Genomic DNA, 13832 nt, shown 5'->3' on the forward strand with positions numbered 1-13832 from the left:
AAAGAAAGAAAGAAAGAAAGAAAGAAAGAAAGAAAGAAAGAACACTAGTTTTACAATGAAGACCAACAGCATCTCCAGATAGAAAAAAAATAGTAGTAATAATAATAATAACAATCTGCAAAAATAGTTTCCCTGATGGGAATGACTGATGACATCTCAGTTTCCTTCCCACTTTTATCACCACTCCACTCAGGTTGTTCAAATTCTTAGCTGATTATATAAAGTGACATTAATTAGGCTTCTATTTAAGTCAGAGAATTGAAAAAATAAAAGTGAAGGTCAATCCTGAGTGTTACCAAAGAGAATGCATTCACATCTCCTTGGAGCAAATATCAGGCTTGCATTGGCCATTATATTTCCTGTGAAAATAATTTGTCATATAGAAAAAAGAACAAATATGAACTCTAATCCTCAAGCAATAGCATATATTCAAAACAGATATACTACAATAAACAAAAGAATATTTTATATAGAATTTGTGCTGTGAGTCCAATTTATTTTTGACTTTTCAAAAACAAGTTGCTTCTTATGGGAACAATCCTTTTTTTCTGGAATTTACTCCATTTCCCATTTTAATCATGTGTTTTCAAGGTGTTTTTACATGGCTCTTCATACTCCATTTTCCCCAAAATATTGTAGTCATGGACACCTCACTGAATCCAGGACAGTAAGAATCATTTCCTATTATTTCCAACGTAGAACCGAGAAAGGAAATGAGCCCTACTCCAGTAATGGAAGCTCTGAAATTTTAGTTTGATAGATGATTATCAGTCTGTAGTGAGTAAGAATGAAGGTTAATACACAGAAGCAAGCATAAATAAGACTTGGGAAGAGAGGGGGAAAGGAAGAGGAAGTAGAGGAGAGAAGGGAGCAGTAGAAATTTTTGTTTCTGTTCAAGATCCGAGTTGAAATTTGTGGGGGGCCAGGTACACTGCTTCACTTTCAAACTTCTTATTCTGTCTACCCAAGAGTTCTATAAATGAAATCAATACACTGACCATTTCATTTAATATAGTATAAGCTTGACTTCTCCCACATAAAAGCAAAACAACCTTCATTCATATAATTGCTAATAAAATAAATTTATGGAACAATAGACAAAGCTATGAAATTAATAAAGCAAATTATGATAAAGGACAATAAGAACATTCTGAAATTATTTATAGAAAATAAACTGAAATTACAATTAGAATTAAAATTGTGTCAAGACTAGAATTAAAAGACTTAGTTAAAGTTCAAGCTTTAGAAGCTTATACAAAATGCAATGCTAAGAAAGATGTGGAAAATAGAAGACAGAGATTAGAAATAGAAAATTCAGACAATTGTTATTCCTCAAGAAGATATTAAGGAAATAAAACAGAAATAATACTTAAAAACTTCAAAGACGTTACTGCCTGTGTTCTCCTCTAGGATCTTGATGGTTTCCTATCTCACATTACATCATTCAACCATTTTGAATTTACTTTGTGTATGGTATAAGAAAGTGGTCTAATTTCATTCTTTTGTATTTTGCTCTCCAGTTTTCCTAATGCCATTTCTTGCAGTGACTATCCCCCCCCACTGGATAGTCGTTCATGCTTTATTGAAGATTAGTTGACCATATAGTTGTGGATCCATTTCTGGGTTTTTTATTCTGTTCCATTGACCTATGTGTAGGTTTTGTGTCAGTACTATACTGTCTTGATCACTACAGCTTTGTAATATAACTTGAAGTCTGGAATTGTGATGCCTCCAGCTTTGCCTTTCTTTTTCAATTGTTTCTTATTCAGGGTCTTTTTTGGTTCCATACACATTTTAGAATCAGTTGTTCTAGCTCTGGGAAAAATGCTGGTGGTATTTTGATAGGGATTGCATTAAATGTGTAGATTGCTTTGGGTAGTATAGACACTTTAACAATATGTGTTCTTTCAATCCATGAGCATAGAATGTTTTTCCATTTCTTTGTGTCATCTTCAATTCCTTTCATAATTGTTCTATAGTCTTCAGAGTACAAATCTTTTATCTCTTTGGTTAGGTTTTTCCTAAATATCTTATTGTTTTTGGTGCAATTTTAAATGGGATCAATTCCTTAATTTCTCTTTCTGCTGCTCCATGGAACTTAAGGAATAGCATACAGGACATTAAATTGGGGGGGGGGGAATCAGAGGGGAAGACGAACCATGAGAGACTATGGACTTTGAGAAACAACCTGAGGGGAGGGTGTGGGGATATGGAGTAGCCCAATGACAGCTATTAAGGAGGGCACGTGTTGTAATGAGCACTGGGTCTTATACACTTGACAAGAGCACCGATATTGCAAGTTGTCCAACACTCCTGGTTTACATCAGGTATGTGTGGCAAGATGATTTTATAGAGGATCTGTTGTGTTGTTTAAGTTTAAATTCACACATAACTGGATTAGGTTTATTTACTGAATTAGAAAAGTGCGTTGTTGGTCAATATAAATTAAACTGGAAAAACTGTAAAGGAATTTAGAGTGATAGAGCAGCAAATATGACTGGAGAACATAGCAGGGTTATTGAAAAATTGTTAGAAGTAACACATAACAGTGCTCTTTGGAATCACTATTTTATTCATTGAGAAGCTTTCGTGTCGAAGGAAATTCCACCAAGTCTAATGGATGTATCGAAAAATGCAGTGAAAATTGTTAATTTTATTAAAGGAAACTCACTGAACAGTCGACTTCTTGAAATATTTTGTTCAGAGATTGAAGTTAACCATACCCACTTACTGTTTCATATCGAAGTTCATTAGTTGTCTCAAGGAAAAGTACTGAGCAGAGTATATGAACTCAGGAATGAGATTTACATTTTTCTCACTGAAAAGCAATCTCACTTGGCAAATATTTTTGAAGATGACATTTGGGTAACAAAATTGGCATATTTAAGTGATGTTTTTGGCATTCTTAAGGAATTAAATTTGAAAGTACAGGGGGAAACGATGTATTTGAACATCTTGAATGTATTCTAGGATTCCAAAAGACATTATTGTTGTGGCAAGCAAGACTTAAAAGTAATTGCCCTAGCTACTATATGTTCCCAACTTTGTTGCAACACATTGAAGAGAACATTACTAATGAAGACCACTTAAAAGAAATAAAATTAGAGATACTGATGCATCCCACTTCTTTGTCTCAAACCTTTCATCATTACTTTCCAGAAAAGAAATTTGAATCATTAAAGGAAAATATTTGGATAAAATATCCATTTGTTTTTCAAACCCCAGAATCAATCATTGAGTTAAACTTGGAGCCCAAAGAAAAGAATGAATTATTACACCTCAGTTCATCATTCACACTAAGGAATTATTATAAGACATTGCGCTTATCAGGGGCGCCTGGGTAGCGCAGTCATTAAGTGTCTGCCTTCGGCTCAGTGCATGATCCCAGCATTCTGAGATCAAGCCCCACATCGGGCTTTTCCTCTGGGAGCCTGCTTCTTCCTCTCCCACCCCCCCTGCTTGTGTTCCCTCTCTCACTGGCTGTCTCTCTGTCACGTAAATAAATAAAATCTTTTAAAAAATTAAAAAAAAGACATTGTGCTTATCAGCATTTTGGATTAAGATTAAAGATGAATTTCCATTGGTAAGTATAAAGAGTATTTTGTTATTACCATTCACAGCTACCTATTTCTGTGAACTAGGATTTTCAATCTTGACACGATTAAAAACAAAGAAAATAAATAGGCTCAACAGGGCACCTGACATGTGTGTAGCCTTATCCTCCTGTGTTGCTGACTAGAATGAACTTATGAACAGGCAAGCACACCCCTCACATTAAATCCAGTCTCTATGAAGTTTTGGTTTTGTGCTTTTTAAGGTTTTTTTAGTAGATTGTATTTAAAATATTAATAAAACTATATTTGGGGAAAAGGCAAAATTATGGAGTGTAAAATAATAAAAGCAGTAATTAATGTACAAGAAAAGAGGAGAAATATGGTACATCAATAAATGAAAAATATGCTATTTATTTTGTCTTTTTTTTTCAAGATAGTAAAATCCTATTTTAAAAAGTGAAGAGAGACCCCAAAATTGAGAGCTTCTTCACAGCCCTACAGCTACACACGGTGGTTCTATGCCTGTCACCATGCTGCAAAATAAGTATATTGAGTTTCAGTGGAAGTGCTATGGCTATCATTTGGATTACCGTGAGAAAAAGAAAGAAGGAAGGTGGAGTGGTTCATGAATGTTCAAAGAAGGCAAAAAAGACAATTAGTCTGAAAGTTAAGCTCTACCATAAGCAATGTCATGCTGAGAAAATACAATGAAAAAGATGATTGAGATCCATGAAAAGAGAAACACCAAACAAAAGAATGATTAAAAGACTCCACAAGGAGTCTGGGCAAGGAGGGACAGTCCTGAGCTAAAGTACTTTCCAATATGATTAAACAAAAATGAAGAAAGTGGGAAAATGAAAGGTCCTTTTGCCCAAAGTTTGTGTCCTCGAAGAAACAGATATATTAAAAATTATTCAAACAGGAAAGAGAAAGACGGAGCATGGAAGAGGATGGTTACTTTATAAAGTCTGCTTTGTTGGAGATGACTTTACCTGAAAACCACCTAAATATGAAAGATCGGTTAAATGGGCAGAAGACATGAACAGACATTTGTGCAAAGAAGACATCCAAATGCCAACAGACACATGAAAAAGTCTTCAACATCACTCAGCATCAGGGAAATACAAATCAAAACCACAATGAGATACCACCTCACACCAGTCAGAATGGCTAAAATTAACAAGTCAGGAAATGAAAGATGTTGACAAGGGTGTGGAGAAAAGGGAACACTTCTATACTGTTGGTGGGAATGCAAGCTGGGGCAGCCACTCTGGAAAACAGTATAGAAGTTCCTCAAAAAGTTGAAAGTAGAGCTACCCTACAACCCAGAAATTACACTGCTGGGTATTTACCCCAAAGATACAAATGTAGTGATCCAAAGGGCCACCTGCACCCCAATGTTTATGGCAGCGATGCTCACAACAGTCAAATTATGGAAAGAGCCCAGATGTCTATTGACAGATGAATGGATAAAGAAGATGTGGTATATATACACAATGGAATACTTAGCAGCCATCAAAAAAATGAAATCTTGCCATTTGCAATGACTTGGATGGAACTAGAGGGTATTATGCTAAGAAAAATAAGTCAATCTGAGAAAGACAATTATCATATGATCTCACTGATATGCAGAATTTAAGAAACAAGGCAGAGGATTATAGGGGAAGAGAGAAAAAAAAGAAATAAGACAAAACCAGAGAGGTAGACAAACCATAAGAGACTCTTAATCTTAGAAAAAAACTGAGCGCTGCTCTAGGGAAGGGGGCTTGGGGAATGGGGTGGCTGAGTGATGGACATTGGGGAGAGTATGTGTTGTGGAGAGCACTGGGTGTTGTGTAAGACTGATGAATCACAGACCTGTACCCCTGAAACAAATAATACATTATATGTTAATAAAAAAAATCATACTTACCTGGCATGGTTGTTCTTAAGCTAAGTGGTTTGACACACATGAAGCACTTAGAATAATGCCTGGGAGTAAGTGTGTATCAAGAGAATGCAGAGCCTTTCTCAAAATCTGGTAATAATAAAAGTTGCTTGAAAAAAAAAAAAGATCAGTTAGGCCAATGGGCTTACTTTTTGGGGAGGCCCATATAACACATCCTGAATTGCAAGCCATCTTTTGCCTGCCCTGTTACTTAGCATAAAAAGGAATCCCTCATCCCCACTATAAACAACTTTGGATGTTATGACTGAAAGTACTGTCACTGAGGTGAATGTGAGTGGGTTGGGTCTGGTGACACAAGAAGGCAGAGTTATTTGGGGAAAATATGCTCAGGTTATCCAATAATCCTAAAAATGATGGATGAGCATTCTTGCTTGTTTGACAGCAGTTTCAGACAAGTAGTTCTTTATAGTTACTGAAGACTAAACATAATTAGGAAAACCACCATCTGTGGTGGTTCTGAACACTACCAAACAGCCTTACATATCTGCAGTCATCAAGAGAACTATTTATTCTATGGTAAATAAATAAATAAATAAATAAAATAGCCCAACTTCCCAATAAATAAAGAAAGAAAGAAAGAAAGAAGAAAAACTAATACTAAGTAAAATAACTGTGAAATCAAGGGAAACAGATGACATTTTTTAAAGAATAAATTAATGCTTTGTGCAAATATACACTACTGTATGCATTCTGAAAAATTTTGGGGAAAATGAAAGTAGGCCAAATGACAGAAAACCTGAATAAAGGAAGCACCTTGGAATTTTTGTTAAAAATACGACAAGATTACTCTTAAATACATTTTGTTAGTTTTTTTCAAGGATGGGTTCTTTCAAAATTTTAAGAGAGCAGATTTTTTCAATCCATTTTAATTTTCTATATTGGAGGAATGTTTCATATAAACCTACCCTAACAATAAAATTTTGTCATGTTTACCTTTAAAAAAAAGTTAATTTCAAAATAATCTCAAATTATGAATGCCAAAATCTTAAACTAAGCCCCAGTGAAATAAATATAGTAGTAAATGAAAAGAAATGTTATAGACAAGTATAGGGTGAACTAGGGTGTCAACAATATTAATATTATATAGTACAATCCTTTATTTCATTAGGTCAAGGAAGAAAATACACAAAAATACAGCCATTAATATGCTAAATAGGTATTTGATGAAAAACAGCATCTCTTCTGTTTAGAAAATGTCTAGAATAATAAACAGTAAACTAGGAATAAAAGGTTTTTTACTATATTAAAACAGTACTTAAGGTAGTGTGAATAAAAGCATATCTGCAATTGCCATTATTATGTATCAAGTTTTATATATTCTTACTTTGCTCAATAACTTTGTATGTTTACTTTAAGATGATGGACTGAGCATATACTTTCTCTAAAATGCTTTGTAATAATGATGAACTATAAGAAATTAATTAATTGGTAATAGCACCATAACACTAGGAATAGTATCATCAGCAGACTAGAAATTTTTAGGAGTTTATCAAGAATATATTATTCAGAAAATAGATTGAAAAAGAAACAAGTGTAGGTGTATACATACACACATACATAAGTACACAGAATTGTGCACCAAAGACATGTGCAATCAATTAACAAGTGATGTCAGTGAAAATGTCAAATTAGGAAATCTAAAAGTCTATTCTTCTACAAAAGCTATGAATAAATGGATGAAACTGTCAAAATAAACTTTTTTGGAACTGTGGGATCTAATCAACTGAAATATTAAACTAAAATGGTAGTAACAGTAAAATCTTTAATCACATACTGTGAGGGTAAAAACAAGAGGCCAAAATCTAAAAAAAGCACTGGTTCCCCTATGTTGCATTTTTTCCCCCATGGAATGACACACTGGTCAAAGCTCAGGTAGCTCAGCATAGACATAAGTGTGACCTCACTCTTGAAGGAGCCCTGACCAAAAGATTCCTGCTGTTTTAAGATGCAGAGGGCATGGGCAGAGAGATATGGAGGGCTATGGGGAAAAAAAAATCTGAATATTGAGTCCGAATGAGGAAGAGTATCTTCAAGTTAGTCCCCTTCTCCTTCTTATAAGGAGGACTTGACAGAGATGCCTGAGGAAATTTCTGCCAAAGATAAAGGTGTGGGGAATGCAACATTCCCTTACAAAGCCTGCCAGGTAAAACCTATGCAATTGCTTATAATTGGGCCTGAAAAATCACACAGTCTTTTAGCCAGGAGCCAGACTTCAGGATCTTCAAGACTTAAACACTGAAAACAATGAAACATTATTGAAATCAATTAAAGAGGATGTAAATAAATAGAAAGACACCAATGTTAATGGGTTGAAAGAATTAATATTAACGTGGCACTACTCACCAAATTTATCTAATTTCAATTGGATCCCTGTCAATATTCCACATTTCATATTTTTTTCAAAAATGAGAAACAGTTGCTAACATTCATATGGAATTGCAAGGGACCCCAAAAGCAAAAACAAAACAAAACAAAACAACTAAAAAATGATGAGGATTCCCATTTACTAATTTCAAAATTGACTACAAAATTAAATCAATGAAAAGACTGTGGTATTGGCATGTATTATAGACATACAGATCAATGGAAAACAATCAAGAGTCTAGAAACGAACCCACGTGTCCAATTTAGTTTTACAAGGTTGCCAAAAACATTCAATGGGAAAAGAATAGTCTTTTCAAGAAATGATGCTGCGACACCTGGATAACCACATGCAAAATAATAAATTTTAGCCCCTAACTTACACCATATACAAAAAGTAATTCAGAAATATCAAAGACATAAATCAAGAGCTAAAATATAAAACTCAATTCCAGTGCTAGTTGTACACCTAAGAGAATTGTAAAATATACCTTTCCATAAAAAATGGCACATGAAAATCCATAGCAGTATTACTCATAATAGAGAAAATATGGAACCAACCCAAATGTCCATCAACTCATGAATAGATAAACAAAATGGTATATCTGTACAATGGAATATTAATCAGCCATTAAAGAATAAGGTACTGATACACATCACAAGAATGAACCTTGAAAACATGGTGTTACGTGAAAGAAGCCAGACACAAAAAGCCATATATTTTATGATTCCATTTATATGAAATGTAAGTGGATCAGAGCTCAGGTAACAGTGACTCTCACTGTTCTTATTGAGATTGAATAGATTTTCTTATATAAATATTTATTTGGTGTATGCCCTATAGAGAATTTCCAGAGAGTGTAAATGCCTATTGTATTATAATTTTACCAATTATGATTTATTCTCTAGAAAGCAGGTCTGCAAGCTCCTCACCCCACCATTCCAGAAATGGATCACTCTACATATATTTTTATATTCAATTTGAAAGACCTAAAGACACCTGCAGATTGAAAGTGAGGGGTTGGAGAACCAGCTATCATGCAATTGGATGTCAAAAGAATACAGGAGTAGCCATACCTATTTCAGAAAAACTAGATTTTAAACTAAAGACTGTAATAAGAGATGAAGAAGGGCATTATACCATAATTAAGGGGTTTATCAATCAAGAAGATATAAGAATTATAAATACTTATGCCCCCAACATGGGAGCACCCCAAAACACAAAGCAATAACAAACATAAAGAAACTCATTGATAATACTACAATAATAGTAGGGGACTTTAATAACACCCTACTCACAGCAATTTACAGATCACCTAAGCAGAAAATCAACAAGGAAACAATGGCTTTGAATGACACACTAGACCAGATGGACATAACAGTTATATTCAGAATATTTCATCCAAAAGCAGTGAAATACACATTATTTTTGAGTGCACAGGAATATTCTCCAGAATAGATCACATACTGGGCCACAAACCAGGATTCAACCAGCTCAAAAGGACTGAGATCATACCAAGCATATTTTCAGACCACAATGCTATGAAACTTGAAGTAAACCACAAAAACTAATCTAGAAAGACCACAAATAAATTCAGATTTAAAAACACCCTCCTAAAGAATGAATGGGAAAACCATTAGCCAAGAAATTAAAGAAGAAATAATAATAATAACAAAAGAAAATGAAAACATGACAGTTCAAAACCTTTGGGATGCAGCAAAAGCCAATGCAAGGGAAACAAAAGCAAAAATGAACTATTGGGATTTCATCAAGTTAAAAAGCTCCTACACAGTGAAGCAATCAATAAAACTAAAAGGTAGCTTATAGAATGGGAGAAGATAATGGTAAATGACATATCTGATAAAGGATTAGTATACAAAATCTATAAAGAATTTTTCAATCTCACCACCCAAAAACCAAATAACCCAGTTAAGAAATGGTAAGAAGACATGAATAGGCATTTTTTCAAAGGAGATATACAGATAGCTAACAGACACATGAATAATGTTCAACATCATTCATCATCAGGGAAATACAAATCAAAACCATGATGAGATACCAACTCACACCTGTCAGAATGGCTAAAATTAACAACATAGGAAACAACAGATGTTGGTGAGGATACAGAGAAAGGGAACCCTATTACACTGTTGGTAGGAATGTAAACTGGTGCAGCCACTCTGGAAAACAGTATGGAGCTTCCTCAAAAGTTGAAAATAGAACTAGCCTATAATTCAGCAATTGCACTACTAGGACTTTACCCAAAGGACACAAAAACACAGATTCATGGGGGTATATGCAACCCAATGTTTACAGCAGCATTATTCACAATAGCCAAACTATGGAAGGAGCCCAAGTGTCCACCGAAATGATGAATAGATCAAGAAGACGTGATTTTATATATATATATATATATATATATATTACTCAATGGAATGAATACTCAGCCATCAAAGAAAAATGAAATCTTGCCATTCACAATGACTTGGATGGAGCTAGAGTGTATTATGCTAAGTGAAACAAGTCAGTCAGAGAAAGACAAATACCATTTGATTTCCCTTATATATTGAATTTAGGAAACAAAACAAATGAACACACAGGAAGGCAAAAAAAAAAAAAGAGAGAGAGACAGACAGACAGAAGAAAGCAAACCACAAAAGACTCTTTACTACCCCAGAATCATGACCTGAGCTGAAGGCAGATGCTTAATCAACTGAGCCATGGAGGCATCCCTAATTTTATTCATTTTTTTTTTTTCAAAGAACCAGTTCCTGGTTTCATTGATCTGTTTTATTGTACTTTTTTATTGTTGTTTTCTGTTTTTAGTTTCTATATCATTTAATTCTACTCTAATTTTTATTATTTCCTTTCTTCTGCTGGTTTTAGGTTTTGCTTATTGTTCTTTTTCTAGCTCCTTTAGGTGTAATTTTTGTGTTGTTTATTTGAGATTTTTCTTGTTTCTTGAGGTAAACCTATATTGCTATAAACTTCCCTCTCAGAACTGCTTTTGTTACATCCAAAGGTTTTGGACCACTGTGTTTTTAATTCTTGTTTGTTTCCATGTACTTTTTCATTTCTTCTAGTGTGTTTCACTTAACCTTTGAAGAGGAATAAAATCTTGTTAAGAAAATCACACTTTAGCTATGTGCTAATTAACCTCCCTGAAATATACAAGTATTTATTTAGGTGATTTACTAGGGAAATTTTTTGAAATTTTGTTGGAGGGCAGGGAAGGCAGAAAGAGGATTAACTTTTCTGCTCAAGTGACTATGTGACAACAAAGTGTCGAGATATGAGTAAGAAATTTGGTAAATTACCCATGATGGACTTCAGCCAACAAAAATGATGTTCTCTGTGCATTTTCATTTCTCAATAAGAGTATAAATTTAATTGATATAACCACTATGAAAAATAGTATGGAGGTTCCTCAAAAAATTAAAAATAGAATTACCATATGATCAAATTCCACTTCTGGGTATATATCTGAAGGAAACAAAATTACTGTCTCAAAGAGTTATTGGCACCCCCATGTTTATTGTAGCATTATTCACAATAGTTAAGACATGGAAATAGTTAAAACATAAGTGACCATTGGCAGATAAATGGCTAAATAAAATATGCTGTATATATAATAATGGAATATTGTATATATACATATAAGAATGAAATCTATAATAGAATATTATATACATACATGTAAAATGAAATATATATTATATATACACACTATGGAATACACACACACACACATACATACACACATACAATGTATACACACAATGGAATATTATTCAGCCAAAAAAGAAGGAAATCCTGCCATTTACAACAACATGCATGGATATCAAGGACATTATGCTAAATGAAATAAGCCATAGAAAAAAAGATACTGTATGATCTCACTTACATGTAAAATCTAAAAAGAAATCATACAAACAAATAATAGATTGGTGGCTACCAGAAGTGGGGTGTGTGGGGGTGGGCAAAACATGTGAAGGTGGTTAAAGGGTACAAATTTCCAGTTATAAGATAAATAAGTCCTGAGGATGCAATATGCAGCATGGTGATTATTGTTAACAATAGTTTGTTGTATTCTGAACGTTGCTAAAGAGATCTTGAAAGTTTTTTTTAAAATTTTCATTTCATTTCATTTGTTTTAAATGTTTGCAAACATTTTTATCTTTTTGCGTGTGTGAAAATTCTTTTTTTTTTTAAGATTTTATTTATTTATTCGACAGAGATAGAGACAACCAGCGAGAGAGGGAACACAAGCAGGGGGAGTGGGAGAGGAAGAAGCAGGCTCATAGCAGAGGAGCCTGATGTGGGGCTCAATCCCATAACGCCGGGATCACGCCCTGAGCCGAAGGCAGACGCTTAACTGCTGTGCCACCCAGGCGCCCCACGTGTGTGAAAATTCTTATCATAAGAAAAAAAGTTTGTAGCTATGGGATGTGATGGATATTAACTAAACTTTATTTTACAATATACAAATATATCATCATTATTTTGTACACCTTAAGCTTATGCAATGTTATATGTCCATTATACCTCAATAAGACTGAATATATATATATATATATATACATATATATATATATATCCATTCTAAATGATTTCATTTATAGTTTTCTTAGATTATTGTATAGAATCATAGGCTATATGAATAGGAATAGACCTCAAAGAATTCCTGAAATTTTTCCCTCCTTTGTTCTTCCCCCTAACCATTTATTCATTTATTTTTTATGTTTATCTTTTAGTATTATTGTTCCTACTGTGTATTCTTATATTACATTTTTTGTTTTATTGAGACAGTTTCGTGGTAGTTTTAAAATTTAGTCATTTTTTAATTGACTTGAAATATGTGTTAAGGACTAGGTATTAGGTTTTGTTATTGTTTAATTGTGATTATTTATTTAATTGTCTCCCTAATGAGCTAGTAAGATCCAGTAGAACACTGACTTTGTAATACTTGCTGCCCGTATGTGGTAGGTTTGACTGTATATTAATTTATTAGGGCTGCCATAAGAAAGTACCACAGATGGGAGTGGCTTAAACAACAGAAATGTATTTTCTGGCAATTCTAAAGGTTAGAAGTCTGACATCAAGGTATCTTCAGGGTTAGTTTCATCTGAGGCCTCTCTTCTTGTCTTGTTAATGGTCATTTTTCCCCTGCGTCTTCACATCATCTTCTCTCTGGATGTGTCCCTGTCTCAATCTCTTTTTCTTAGAAAAGGGCCCATGCTAATGACCTCATTTTAACCAAATTACCTCTTTACAGATCCTATCAGCAAATGCAATCACGTTTTGAAATACTGGAAGTTAAGACTTTAATATGTGAATCTGGATGGGGAAGCACATAATTCAACCCATAACAGGCTACATAAAAGAAAAAGAAAAAAAAAGTAACCAAACCTGGACTAAAAATGTTGAGTTTATTTTGCTCTTATATAAACAACTGGAGGTAGACAGTCAAGTGAAGTTATATTATCATTGTTTATCTCCTTCCACCATACTTGTCCACCAGCTTTAGAGTCTGTCCTTTATCTTCCACCCTCAAAATGATTGTCAGTGCACCATCTCTCATATTCACACTGTACACAGAAAAAAAAGAAATCATCTAAACAATACATGCCCACTAAGTACACTCCCTTGCAACAAATTACAAGTCACACCTCATTAGCTTGGACTATGTCATATGGCCCAAACTTCTTTGCAATGGAGATTGGAAAATGCACTTTTTATATTGTGTTTGTTGCTATTCTCAAAACTATGAGAACTATATAATAATTGTGGGAGAATGGGATTAAGTATGCAAGTAAGAATCTGTTTAAGACATGAGTTATTCAACAAAATGTTTTATATGAATGAGAAGAATGAATAAATAAATATTTTATCCAGTAACCTTTCCTTTATTTTTTTCTTTTTTTGTTGAAAACCTAGTTGTAGAAGAAAAAACAACAACAACAAAACC

At 33.7% G+C, this 13832-nt stretch overlaps 1 pseudogene; it reads left to right on the plus strand.

Annotated features, from left to right (window-relative positions):
• Nucleotides 1–4084: 4084 nt before the first annotated feature.
• LOC113271019 (ribosome biogenesis protein NSA2 homolog) lies at nucleotides 4085–5863 on the plus strand (annotated as a pseudogene).
• Nucleotides 5864–13832: the final 7969 nt, after the last annotated feature.

This window comes from Ursus arctos, chromosome X (genome assembly GCF_023065955.2).
Source record: "Ursus arctos isolate Adak ecotype North America chromosome X, UrsArc2.0, whole genome shotgun sequence".
NCBI lineage: Eukaryota > Metazoa > Chordata > Mammalia > Carnivora > Ursidae > Ursus > Ursus arctos.